The following is a 14,711-nucleotide window of genomic DNA, read 5'->3' on the forward strand; positions in this document are numbered from 1 at the left end:
CGGCTGCTCATAAGCCACATATCACCCTGGTAAAATGCCAAATAACGCCTCACTTGGTGTAAGGAGCATAAACATTGGACGATTGAACAGTGGAAAAACATTATGTGGAGTGACAAATCATGGTACACAATGTGGCGATCTGATGGCAGGGTATCGGTATGGCGAATGCCCGGTGAACGTCATCTGCCAGCGCGTGTGGTGCCAACAGTAAAATTCGGAGGCAGTGGTGTTATAGTGTGGTCATGTTTTTCATGGAAGGGCTTGCACCCCTTGTTGTTTTTCGTGGCACTGTCACAGCAGAGGTTTATATTGATGTTTTAAGCACTTTCTTGCTTCCCACTGTTGAAAAGCAATTCGGGGATGGCGTTCGCATCTTTCAACACGATTGAGCACCTGTTCATAATGCACAGCCTGTGGTGGAGTGGTTACACAACAATAACATCCCTGTAATGGACTAGCCTGCACAGAGTCCTGACTTGAATCTTATAGAATACCTCCGGGATGTTTCGGAACACCGACTTCATGCCTGGCTTCACCGACCGATTATGATCTCTCTCTCTCTCTCTCTCTCTCTCTCTCTCTCTCTCTCTCTCTGTGCAGCACTTGGTGAAGAAACCTTCCAGCACCTGATTGAACATATGCCTGCGAGAGTGGAAGCTGTCATCAAGTCAAAGGATGGGCCAACACCATATTGAATTTCAGCATTATTGATGGAGGGCACCACGAACTTGTAAGTCATTTTCAGCCAGGTCTCCTGATACTTTTGACCACATACTGTATACTCATGAACTACCACTGGTCGGCCCTATTCCTCAGTCATTATCATGCAAGACTCTCTTCTGTCCCTTGCCTCAACACTTTAATGCCGTCTCTGACCTTCCGATGAGATCTAACCCCAGCTTCTTTCAGGATAAATTGCTGCATTTCTCTCTCGATGAGGAAGCAAGAAAGACAGTGGATGGATTCCCTACTCCAGATCTTACATCACCCATGTTGTCAGTTCCAATCTTGTTCTCAGTCAGGTGCGACACATATTCAGCAGTGTTGGCCTGAGCTTCAGATCCCGTCTGCAGTTATTTTTTTGTAACGCCGTAGGTTGACTCTCGTCAAGTGTTCTTTTGTTTTCTACAGAACAATCTGCACCACAGGTGGTATTTTCAGTATCTCTCTGGTGAGACATTCTCTGTGTCCTGCACAAGGGCCACTGGAGAGTGTTGAGAACAAAGAAGCTGGCTCACTTACTTGTTTATTGTCTAGGGATAGATTGTGAGATTGAACATTTAATTGCTGTTGATTCAAAGTGGCTAATACATGACAGTGCTACTCTCCAAGCCAGAGCCTACACAAGAAGATACACTCACACATTTTCTCAGTTCTTCTAAGTTCACCCCATGTGGTGAGAAGAGGTGAACTGCTGCAAGGGTGCCAACACATGATGCTGAACCTCCTGCTGCATGCCCCATACCTTCTTCAGATGCCTACATTGACGAGATGCACTTTTCAGTCTCCTATCTGAGCTTGTGCTTTTGGTCACTGCAAGTATTGCATCTTAGTGGTCATCCACTTCCAGTCGGGGAACTTTCACACTACAGATGGATGTCAGGTTGGGGCCATTTATCTAAACCAACTCTGACCACAGATGGCTGCACCTTCCTCCCTCTAGGGGTCCAGGTCTTCTTCCTCTCCTCTGTCCATGGAGTCCTCCTCTTTGTTTTTGCCTCCAGCTCGACTGAATGCAATATTGCTTACTTACCCTCCTTGGATGTTTTTCCTAACCCTCCACATGGGCCATCAGGGGCCAGGTGTGAAAAAGCTCCAACAACAACCAGTCGTGACGGGTGGTCAGCGAGCACCTCACCAGCCAGTTCCTGTTACTATCCCTAAGGTCTCGGACGTCCCCATCGATCCATCTCAAGCTTTTCTGCCACTCCCCGCAGCTGACGTCACACTTGTGGGCATCCACCTGCGATGGAACTGTCCGGTCTTACTATCCATTGGTGGCTGGCAAGGAACTTTTGACTTTGCCAAGGTCACTCAACATTGTTCCAGACAATGTCAATGTTCTTTCCTGGGTGCTGTGTGCTGTCCATATTGCAGGGGAGGACAAAGGAGATGCACAATATGGTAATCACCCACCAAGGGGAGAGTACTGTGGTAACCTTATGTTTCCACATCTACCATATAAGCATGTTGCTGGTCATGAACATAACAAGATCGAGGTGCTGGCTCATCCAGTTAAGGCCCAACTGGATTGTGCTGGCACCTGACTGCACAGGTCTGGCTGCCAGGTCATAGTACAAACAACTATAGCAACATCACATTGAGGTTGATATGCCTAACCAACGGAAAGCACCACTTTGCGAATTGGACTAGCATCCTATTTGTGATAATCCCAGAGTGAAGGGCTCTCTTTCTCATTCTGTTATGGTTCATCTTAAAGGACTACATCTTATGACAAACAGTTTATCAGATGATAGTTTATTGGTAAGTAACAGTGGTGTGAAACAGGCATGTCTTGCACTACTGGTAGGTTCTAAGAGTTCCCTTCATAAGAAAATGTGCAAATTATGTTGTGCATTATGTAGATCTGTTCAGTTAGCAAACTTTATTTGTTCATGTGGCAGAAAGTGTTCTAAGGGAACTGTAACATCATGCTCTGTCAGTAAATAATTAATATCAGTTTCTTTATGTATTAAAAGTAATTATTTTCATTAGTAATGGAAAATGATTTTATCACTGCTTGTATTACACAAGTGTGAGCTAATACATGCACCTTTAGGATAAAATGTGGTCAGTGTGACATCACAGCACATAATGTGCCATGTTAAAAAAAAAAAGGAGGTGGGAGAGGTTCATGCTAGCTGAACACAAGTTCTAAAGCATAATGGAATGATAATACTGTATAAATAGAAATAAATATAGTAAAGGAAAGTCTCCTCAGAAGTGTTCTTAGTCTTGTGGATGTGCCCATTGATCACTCATTGCCCTAACTTTTTTGTGAGTTATTGTTTATGCAGTCTTGTAATTATGTTATGGTTATGATACCATTAGCATGCCCCCCCTCCCCACCACCCTCTCATTCCCTTTCTTTCCTGATTCCAGGAAGTTACTTGTTTTCATGTCAGATTGACACCATTTAACCTGAAGGGGTATGTATTAGACCACACCTCCATAATATTAGCAGTTCTAAAAACATTGAGAAAGAAATTTGAGTAGAATAGATATAATTAACCAGCCTCTATATATGCAGCAATGTAACACAGTCATGTAGGACTTTTTCTTGATATTTAACAGTGGTAAAATGCAGGCCCTCATACATGGTGCCTAAATAATTTTTACAATGGCTGTAGTTTAATGTTGTAAAGAACACAGAAAATTCTCATGTCTGAGGGAGAAGTCATCAGCATCTTGAACAGTTTCCAGCCTTTGGCTGGGTCTGTTTGGAACTTAGTCTTCCCCATCGTCTTATGTCTTGCCACCATCTCTCCATCTTCACCTTGGTCCAGCCTTGTCCTTTCTTTTGGATGCATTCCTCCACTCCTTTCAGCCATGTGTGTCTTGGTCTTCCTCTTGGTCTCTTTCCTTCCAGTTTCATCTCATGTATCCTCCTGGGTATCCTCTTCTCCTCCATTTGCTGAACATGTCCGTACCATCTCAGCCTTGATTTCTCTCTCTCCTCCTGTAATGGTTCCACCTTCATTAACTCACTGATCCTCTCATTTCTTAACCTGTCTATCTTTGTCACTCCAGTACTGTTCCTCAAGAATTTCATCGCACTAGCTTGTACTTTGCTTTTCTCTCTTCCTTTCGTAATCCAGGATTCGGTTGCACGTGTCAGGATCGGGACGTAGTATGACCGGTATATAACCTTGCAGCTGATTTAGGGTACATTCTTACTCCATATCAGGCTTCTGACACACTCCCCCGCTCGTTTATTTCTCTGTTGTTTTTTCCATCTTCCTGTATCAGTCTTCCTAGATACTTGAAACTCTCCACTCTCCTCAATCACTCCGCACCAATAGTTACTCCAGTTGTTCCTTTCTCCTTCACCCGTGTTGTGATAATCATCTCACTCTTACTTATACTAAATTCATCCCATGTTCTTGTACTGTTTGTTCCCATATGTCCAAGTGCTTTTGTACTTCCTCCTCCTTATTCCCCCGAATCATCATATCATCTACAAACATCATAGCTTTCATCTTTCCTTCACCAATTACTCGTGCTACTGTACTTGTTATATCATCCATCAATACAATGAAGAGTAATGGTGAAAGTGCGCTTCCCTGCCTCAAGCAATTCTTCTGTTCAGTCCAAGCTGATCTCTCCATTCCCACTTCCACACAGTTCACACGTCCATGGTACATATCCCTTATCCTCCAAATAATCTGTTTTGCTACTCCGCTGTTCCCCAGGGCTTTCAACACATTTTGCTTCTATGTACATTATCATACACTTCTTCAATGTCCAGGAAGGTCATTAGTAGATCTATTACATGTTCATAGTCCTGTTCCTGCAATTGTCTTAAGCAAAAATTAGATCTACCATGGACCTTCCTGTTCTGAAGCCATGTTGCTCTTCTCTCATTCCTCTTTCTAATTTTTCCCATATTCATGCTTCCAAAATTTTCTCAAAAAATCTTTGCACAATGACTCACCACTGTTATCCCCTGATAGTTCTTGCGCTCTTTTCTATTTCTCTTCTTAAAGATCGGGACAATTATTCCCTTCTTCCAGTCATCTGGGATCATCTTCTGTCTCCACATAATTTTCATTACTCAATATAGCCATTGTATCCCCACCTCCCCTGCTACTCTCACCATCTCTACACTTAGCTCATCCAGACCTGGTGACTTCCCTCCCTTCATCTTTCCCAATGCCTCTTCCACTTCTTCCCATGTAAAGTCTTTTTCTATTTTGCTGTTCCTTATCTTTTTTCTCCTTGACTTGTTCCTCCTCATCCAGCTCTCCATTCAGGTTCAGCAGTTCTTCAAAATACTCCTTCCACATATTCTTGAGTTCCTCCTTATTCTCTACATCTTGGCCACTTTTGTTCACCATTTGAGCATAATCTGTCGTACCGTTCTTCCTCTTACTTTTAATCATCCCTTATAACACCTTTTTTTTTGAACCTTCACTATCTTCCTCCATCATTCTGGTCCACTGTTCCATCCACTTTCTTCTCTCCTCCGACACTCATTTTGCTTCTTTCTTTCTTGCTTGATACTCTTCTCTTGTCTCTACTGGTCTCTTCTGGAACCATGCCCTAAAGAGTCTATTCTTCTTCTGAACTATATCCTTGTTTCATCACTCCACCAGGGTGTTTCTTTCCGTCTCTTTTTGTTGCTTGTCCTCCCACATATTGCTTCTGCCACACTTACCAATGTCCCTTTGAATGTACTCCATTCCTCCTCTACCATTTTTGGTTCCCCCTTTGGGATGCTTTCCTTTACTTCTTGTAGGTACTGTAGCCTGCTTATTTCCTCCTTCAACTTCCATACCCTTATACATCTTTCCTGGTTTTCTGACCCTTTATTATCCTTAGTCCCTCTGAGTTCATTACCAGCAAATGGTGGTAGCTATCCAAGGCCTCTGATGGTATTACCTTAATGTCAATGATGTTACTGCTAATGCTGCAGTGATGCTGGTTGGGAACTCTTGGTTCAGGAAAAGAGAGAGCTACAAGATTACCTGGTACAGTCAAGACTTAAAGAGAAAGTCAATAGTTGACTACTTCCTGTACGATAGTGAGGCACATTTGATGGAGAAGTAATGGTTATAAATATATTTGTACAATTTTCCTAAGATGCCTAGACATAGACATTTTGGTGCCATGCTGTCTGAAATACCTTTGCTGTATTATTAGACAAGTCAAGCCAGATATAAGGCTATTCAGTTCCCTCTAAGAAAGGAGAAGGCAATATTAATGGCAAGTAATTATATATGATGGACCCTCTTCTTTAGGATACAAGAGTTCCTTTGCTGACTTTATGGAAACAAATTATGTCATTGTATGCCCAGTGTTATCAAAGCTGATGCTATATTAGAACATATGAGGAAGCATTTCCTTTCTGTTCAAATATCTAAAAGTCTGATAAAAATAATCTAAAAGCTTATTTGAAACTTCCGTCCCAACTCAAAGGTGTCCACAACTGCACTAAATTTCATGTAATATAAGTGAAACATTTAATGAAAACCACTGCAGGTATATTATTACACATTTATTGTGTTATGATCGGTTTTGTTCATAGAGCATCAGCAATTTGCTTAGCAGATCCAAAGTCATGACACTTTAACGCAGCTTGGTGACCTGAAGATGCTTTACGAATGACACCAGCCATGACACAATAATTGTTTATGTAATACTACATCTGAGGTGGTTTCTATTAATCATTAACATTGTCATCTGTGGTGCTCAACATGATCAAGATTTTAAGTGAAACAGCCATGTTGTTGATCATAACAGGAGGCCAAAAAAGTATTTACAAGCTTTCTTTTGATGGACTCATTTGGATCTACCACTTGCTGGCATAATGAGTATTCCCTAAGTTTTTATGATTGCAGTCAGACAATTTCGTCTTGTCACAATATTTTGGCTGACAAGTGATCAGCCATCTTCAGGTATCTTAAATTGAAGTTTCTTGGTGGACATCACTGAGTTTATATCAAAAATTGTCATGGAGGTGCATTTGCGTAGGCTACCACTGCAAAAGCGCTCTCTGTTGAGTTTAATACCCACTTTGAATATTGTACCATCTGAAGTGTGTAGGTGCATGCGTAATGGTAATGCTGCATACATGCTTTCTTTTGAATAACAAGCCTCCAGAATTAAAATTCAGGTGTCGACTTAATAAAATTATTTGTCGGTAGACATGTCATTAGGTGTCAAGTTTTCTTTCTGAAGATATTGGAGAAACACTGGGTCGCATGCCTTATCCACATAAAAGCTGTCATCATGGTCAATAAGATCTTTCACCAAACATATTTCCACAGTTTCCTTAATAACTGAATCCACAGGATGTTCTGTGGATTATTCTGCTATGGAAATCTCGGTCATGATGAGATCCTTGTGGAATTCGGTTAATAATTAAGGAATCTGTGGAAATACTTTTGCTGGAAGCTCGTATGAACTGTGAAGGCAACTTTTAATGGATAAGGCATGGGTCCTGGTGATTTCTTTGATATGTTTAGCAAAAAAATGTATGCCTAATGACATGTATAGCGACAATTAATATTCAAGTGTTAATACAATAAAATTAACTCCATGGGCTCGCGATTCAACAGAGGGTGTGCATTTAATATCGCCATTAAGCATACATCGTATCAAATGGAGCAAATTTTTCGGAGATGATGCAAACTCAACAGAGGACATTTGCAGTGGTACCCTTTGCAAATGCACTATCACAAAATATTTGACTACAAACTTAGTGATGTACACCAGCAATCTCCGGAGTAACATTAAGAGGGCTGAATGTGTGTCAAATGAAATATCATAGTAAGGTGTAGACATCGTCTGGCTGTAATCCTGAAATCTCATGAAATAGACTGATTGTTTATTTCAAGAACTAAACAGAATTGATGTACAAAATTAACAAAAAACTTTGTTAATAAATGGGGACACTTGTTTAGAAACTCCAAAATGAAATGATTATTTTCACATTACTAATTCTGAAACAATGGCTGGCATTGTGGCCCTAGATGCTGGAGTTGGTGGTAATGTGTGCACGAGGTGTGCTTGCTTGTGTGCATGACTTGTGTGTATCTTTCTTTTACTGATGAAGACTGAAGCTGAAAGCTTTATGTAAGTGTCTTTTTAATTGTGCCTGTCTGCAGTTGCATGTGTCTTCTTTACGGTAAGTAGCAATCTGTCTTTTCCCACATAGTGGATATGAATTAAAGCATTGGTATTGTGGGAAAACACAAGTGACTTGTAACCAGTTTAAAGTAACAGCTGACCTGCTCACGAAGCTTAATGCACAGCATGCTAACTTGCAAGTTAGAGTGTTGGTGATATATTAGGTGAGCAAATAAACACTGTAAAGCAAGTCACAATTTAGTCTCAAAGCCAATAGTACTAAATCATTGTTAAACTCTGTAGATCAGTGTTTTGTGCAATATTTATGAAAAGTTACTTGCATGAATATTGACCGTAATGTGATCAAATAGGAAATAGCTGAATGTTATAGCTATTGAACTAGCAAACAGGTTGCTACTTCTTCATAAATTTAACTTTGAGTCAATCAGCATTGTTGATAACACTACAAAAAGGATGAGGTACGTATTATGGGACAAAGAAACTTAAGTTGTTAGTTGTCACATGGTTGGTAAGTTTACTTTTTGGGTAAGAGCTGTGCTGATAATTATCAATTACCATATAATCGGAGAATTCACAGAATAAAATGAGTAAACATATCAGCAGTGCAGTGTTGCACATTTTGTCCCAATCTTCCTTGGGATTGAAAGACAATTACATATGAATGTGTGCATGTGTTTGTAGTTTGATTATTTGTTTCTTTTTCAAAACACAGTCAGGACACTGAGGGTTGTATCTGTAACAACATACTTTAGATTTCAGTCAGTGGTGCATTGTATGCCACTGGAAGAAAATTATGTTGAGACCATACACGTATGTTATGAAGCATTGTCTGTGCTTTTTTAATTGACCCAAGACATTCTTTGCCATTGGTGTAGTGTGAGTGATGAAAGTGGGTTATGGAGATATTAAAGCATTTCAGATTTCACCGATAAATAGTAAAAAATGATTCGGTGTAGACAATGGATCCAAAAACGTGCAGTGACATCCATTAGAATGCCATTGCCCCTTCCAAACCGTGTTCTCTGTCACTCTTTGATAATGCCACAATTCTAGGAATTATTAATTATTTTAGTTTAAATTAAAGCTATACACAACCACCTGCATCTGTGTTAGCCAGCAATATACTTAAACATCTAGTGTTGTGGTCTACCTTCAAAAGTTTTTGCTAGTTAGCCATTAGTGTTTAATCATTTACTTTGATTCTTGTACGTACTTTCTAATGGTTTTGGCGACAAGAAAAGCGGTTCAAAACTGGATTGCGAACTTCACACTTCTCTTACTACAGCTGACTGACTTGAAACATTTAGCCAGTCCTCTTCTCTGGACATGCGGCTGCATCGATCTCCAGAACTTCTTCTCCGAGCTGGTTAGAGGAATCAAGTCTCTCTCTCTCTCTCTCTCTCTATCGACATAACTTGGTACACTCATAATACTTTCAGTTCAGTTCAGGTATATTTTCATTTCTACAAGTTTCACATAAGCATACAAACTCTTGCAAGTCAACTGCATCGTTAACCATGAGATACTATTAAATATAATTATAATGTGGTGGGTTTAATAACCACCAGAAATTCAAAGACAGGATTTGCTTCTAGCAAGTCTAACACCAAGATTAAGTAAGAATCTCTAGGCAAATCTTGTTTCATTTGTCTATAACAATTACAATTATTCGAACACTAAGGAATAACACATAATTACTCTTTGAACTTTCCATATGGATTCTATGGCGTGAGCGGCAAACACTTGTCGGCATCACTCGTCTGACACAGCTCCTGTCCTCCCATGACCAATGCCCATCCTGCACATACAGACATGTGTTGCACAGTAAATAGGCTCTCTCTCACACTTATCTTTAGAACATCATGTGTTCGAGGTGGCAGAAAGTAGAGTGGTTCCAGAATTTACAGGGAAATTCTCGAATCACTACAACTCAGATTTTTTGAGGTTTCATGATGTACTCCTTTGATTTCTGATGGAACAGTGCTCTGGCATGGTGTCAGTAAAGTACTTGTACAATCCTACATGACGGAAATTAATTGTTTGCTTTGAAAGTGCAACTGTAAACCATTGAAACATACAAATAAATATATTTGATAACTGCATGGTGAAATTTCTTTCCCTTGCAATTTGTTTGAGTTCCTATAATTATTTTGATTATTGAATTGTAATATGAAAATAATTGGTTGGTTAAAATAAATTCTGGGTAACAGTACAAAATAGATAGCAATCTATAACTGTAGAAATGCTAAGCTGCACAAAGCCAACAAAATCCATAATGTCAAAACTGGTTCAGAAATAATTTGATTTCTGCTCTCACCTTAGAAGAGATTGGTGAATGGCAATCAAATCTCATCTCACTTCACAAACTAAAATAAGCTTCACTTATGTAGTATGCATTTCTTCTGCTAGTTGTTTATAGCACAACTCATTGCTAGTTCAGTGCAACCTGTGTTTTCAACCTGGTTTGTTCTGTTCATCGGCAGTGATTGTTTCTTCTAGCACCGTTTTGATCTTGTTTCGTTTTTTATGATGGCAGGTTTAAGTGAACAATGTGCAGCTGTGAAATTTTGTTTTTTACTTGTAAAAATGCTGCTGAAACTGTTTCAGTGTTAAAAACACCTTACCAAGTTGACACTTTGGGAAAAACTCAAGTGTAAGAGTGATTTGCTCAATTTAAAAATAGCAACACGTCGATTGATGACAAATCTCATTCTGGACATACATCATCTGCCCAAATTGAGGAAAATATTGAAAAAATTTGAGAGCTTGTGCTTACAGACAATTGGTCAACTGTCAGGCTGTGCAGTAGTTTTCATCAAAAAGTTCCGATTTGTGGCAGATAGGAGACTGGTTCTTCCATCATGACAATGCATTTGCAACACAGCCATCTCTGTTAGAAGTTTTGTGCTAAAAATGTCATGGTTCTGCTGCCCCACACACCTTACCTTACCTGGTTCCTTGCAACTTTTTCTCATATCCATGCATGAAACAGGACGTGAAAGGACATCGATTTGACAACATTGAAGAAGGGGGAAAAAAAAGCAAGGAGCTGCCAATGTTTCGAACAGTGGAAGCACTGGTGGCACAAATGTATTAGTTGTAATGGAGAGTATTTTGAAGGGGATAGGGTTGTTTGTAAAGGAGGTAAGGTTGTTTGTAAACAATGTGAAGATATGTAGCTTTTAAAAAATAATTCTGGTTTTTCTGGGTACCACCTCATATGAGGCTGGTTACCTTGCATACATAAAACTCTGAATAGGAAATGAGTGCATATGTTTGAGTCATTCTCAATTACGGTAAGCTTGCTTGCTATATCACAGTTGACTATTAGCCTGCTTGCCTGTTGGGAGCTTGACAAGCTTTTAGGTGATAGCTATGTGCCATTTTGTTTTTAAGATTCTCTGAAATTTGCCTGTGCTGACCAGTCATAAGTCATGTCTGCATCTGATGTCACAACCTGAAACCCACCCCCCCCTCACCCCTGGGGGGACTCGCTGCTCTTTGCCGGGTTTGTGCTTGGCTACCATGGGGCTCCAGCCTTTGCAGCATCTTTTCCCTTCTGTGCTGCATGTCTTTCCTCTTGCTGTTCTTTTTCCCCCCTCCCTTGGGGAACATGTCTGGGGTGTCCTGCATTGTCCGTCACTGACATAAGAACAGTCTCACCACTGTTTCTCATTCCCTTTTCCTTTCTTTGTTTACCTTCTCCTATCTTTTCTCCGCTTTGGCGTTTGAGGTTCCTCTTTTTCTTGTTACTCACTGTGTGCTCCTGAAGGCCGGCCCACACATCTAATGTGTAATAGGTGACAGGGTAACGCATAATTCCCAGCCCCGGATTGACAGGTAGGGTTCGCACGTACCTCCTAATACAGGCCAAATTGCCGATTGGTCCCTCTGTCAGCTGTTCAGGAGGTATGACCTGAGGTGTGAAAAATCACCTAAGGCAGTTGCACCTCCTTGTGAAGGGGGCCCCCAGTTGGAAGGAGCATGCCGTCAGAGATGCTGGCAATCCTGGGGGATTTTCTTGCAATGAGCCAGTCATCTCCACAATGAATGTCTACGAAATGTAAACAGAATGAGGTTAACAATTCAAAGACTCTTCCAGCTGCACTACAGTTCCTCGTAGTTTCACATAGGATGGTAATTCCTTTGCAGCAATAAATTTGTTTATTATTCAGAAAAGTGTTGATGCAATTGCCGGCTCTGTGAAGCCCTGCTCTCATTCACGGAATGGCACTTTCATTTGGAGACTACTTCTGATCCTCAAGCACATTAACTGCTTGCTGCTTCGCTTCTCCATGGCTACCCTATTCGTTTCGAGGCCCATAGAACTCTGAATTCTTCCCGTGGTGTTATTTACACTAGGGTGCTCTACCGTCTGACCAAGACTGAAATCCAATTAAACCTCTCTGATCAGGATGTCACTGCCATCCATTGGGTGATCAAAAAGGTAGATTCCTCCTTAGTGCCCACATGCACTCTTTTTCTCACCCTTGATAGAGTGTTGCATCTGACCAAGATCAAAAGAGGCTATAAAATTATCACAGTCCAACTGTACATTCCAACTCCAATGCACAGCTACCAGTGTCATCATTTCAACCACACGCAAATGTCTTGTCGACACCTGGCCAAATGTTTAACCTGTGGGAGGGATGCACATGAGGGCAATTGTCTGCCTCCTCCTCCCCGTTGTATCAACGGCAGTGGTGACCATGCCACTGCCTCTCAACATTGCCCCATGTATCTCGATCAGTGGACTGTCCAGGAGATCCGGGTGAAAGAAAAACTTCCTTACCTGGTCACTCGCAAGTTATTGGCTAGTTGCAAACCCTGCATTCTACCATCTGGCATTTACAGTACTGTTTGTGCTACATCTCGCTCCATGAAGGCCATGGCCATGACATGCAACCTCAACTTCAACTCCAAGGTTGTGAAATCACCGAGTGTCAAGATAGCATCGTTGTCCCCTTGTCCAGCTATGCAACAAGCCATCAGATTCTCACCTCAGGGGGTGAAGCCACCAGCTACACAACTGGCAGGCTGGAAAGGACAGAAGGAATAATTCCTTGAAGACTTCTTACATCCCTCCAGTCAACCAACATCGGAGTCTTCCTCTACTAACCAGAAAGGGTTGAAGAAGTCCAACAAAGACAAATGGTCTTCTCCTTTGCCAACTCAAAGATCTTTGATGGTGTTCACCTGGCTGGCCTCCGTGTCACCGGTGCACACCACCAACCGCTTTTCTGGGTTGGACTCCGCAGACCAAAAGCACGCTGATGCTTCTGTGGACCTCATGGAGCAGGATCCTCCTGCCTCTGTGCCCTATAGCAGTGAGTCTTTGCAGGCAGACACTCGGCATCCACCAAGTTGACACTCCTTCATTTCTTCCTCATCATGACTCAACTCCGTTGGAACATTTGCGGCCTTTGATCCAACAAAGAGGATTTACAGTTGCTTTCAGAATCACAGCGTCCTCTTGTACTCCACATGCAGGAAACAAAATTGCGTCCTCACCATCACATTCAGCTTTTGCATTTCTTCCCAGTCCGTTTTGACCTTGCCCTGAAGTCTCATGGGGGAGTCATGCTGCTCATATGGGATGAACATTCATAGTGACCCCATCTTTTTGACTACCTGTCTTCAAGCTGATGCAGTTACATGTCACCAGGGCAGACTTCCTCCTGCTTTTTGGGCAGCTGCCTCACACATTTCTGCTGCTTGGTGACTTTTATGTGCACCAGCCCCTTTGGGTTCTCCCAGAACCTTTCAGAGTAGTGTCCTCTTGGCTGACCTTCTTAATCAACTTAACCTCTTTGGCCTTAACAAATTCCTTTCCAACTCCTCACACAACTATTCCTGTTTGGACCTATCCTTCTGCACTGCCCAGCTTGTCCATCGTCCAAGTGGTCCATTCTTTCGACACCTATTCGAGTGACCATTTCCCATGTGCTATTCATTTGCTGACTCCAACCCCACCTGTGTGCACACCCAAATGGCAGCTTACTAAGGCTGACTGGTGGCTTTACTCCTCCCTGGCAACCTTCAAAGAACAAGATTTTCCCAGATCCGATTACCAGGTGAAATATCTTACAAACGTTATCCTTACTGCTGCAGAACATTCCATTCCTCTCATTTCCTCTTCACCACGCCGTGTCCCAGTCCCTTGCTGGACTGAGGCACGTCATGATGCAATTTGTATGCAGAGACTTGCTCTCCGCATTTTTAATCATCATCCTACAATGGCAAACTGCATTCATTATAAACATAAGCATGCACAATGTCATAGCATTCTTTGGGATAGCATAAAAGTTAGCTGGATTTCATTCACTAATTCTTTTGATAGTTCTGCCCCTTCCTGTGTTATGTGGGCCAACTTCCAATGGCTCTCTATGACCAAGATCCATTCCCCCATTTCCAGCCTGACAGTAGCAGATGATGTCATGGTTGACCCTATTGCTATCTCCAATACCTTGGGCCACCATTTTGTGGAAATTTCGAGCTCTTCCCACGATCAACCTGCCTTTCCCCATCAGAAAAGAGCAGAGGTGTCTTGGGCGATACCGTTCTCATCTCTGAATTCTTCAGTGCTACAATGCCACTTTACTATGAGGGAGCTAGATCATGATCTCAGTTCATCCCGATCCTCTGCCCCAGGGCCAGATGCTGTTCACATTAAGGTGTTGCATCACTTTTCTCTTGCGGACAAGCACTTTCTGCTATACATACAACTACATTTGGGCACAGGGCACATTTACAAAGATGCTGGCATGAAGCCACTGTCATCCCCATACCTCTCTGATAGCCGTCTTCGATGTACTGTGTGAGATTAAGGATTTGGCCACAGCATGATTTTCCTTGTCGAAATCCAGCTTGTTCGTTAATGAGGGCTTTGTCCACATAAT

This window comes from Schistocerca serialis, chromosome 2 (genome assembly GCF_023864345.2).
Source record: "Schistocerca serialis cubense isolate TAMUIC-IGC-003099 chromosome 2, iqSchSeri2.2, whole genome shotgun sequence".
In the NCBI taxonomy this organism is placed as follows: domain Eukaryota; kingdom Metazoa; phylum Arthropoda; class Insecta; order Orthoptera; family Acrididae; genus Schistocerca; species Schistocerca serialis.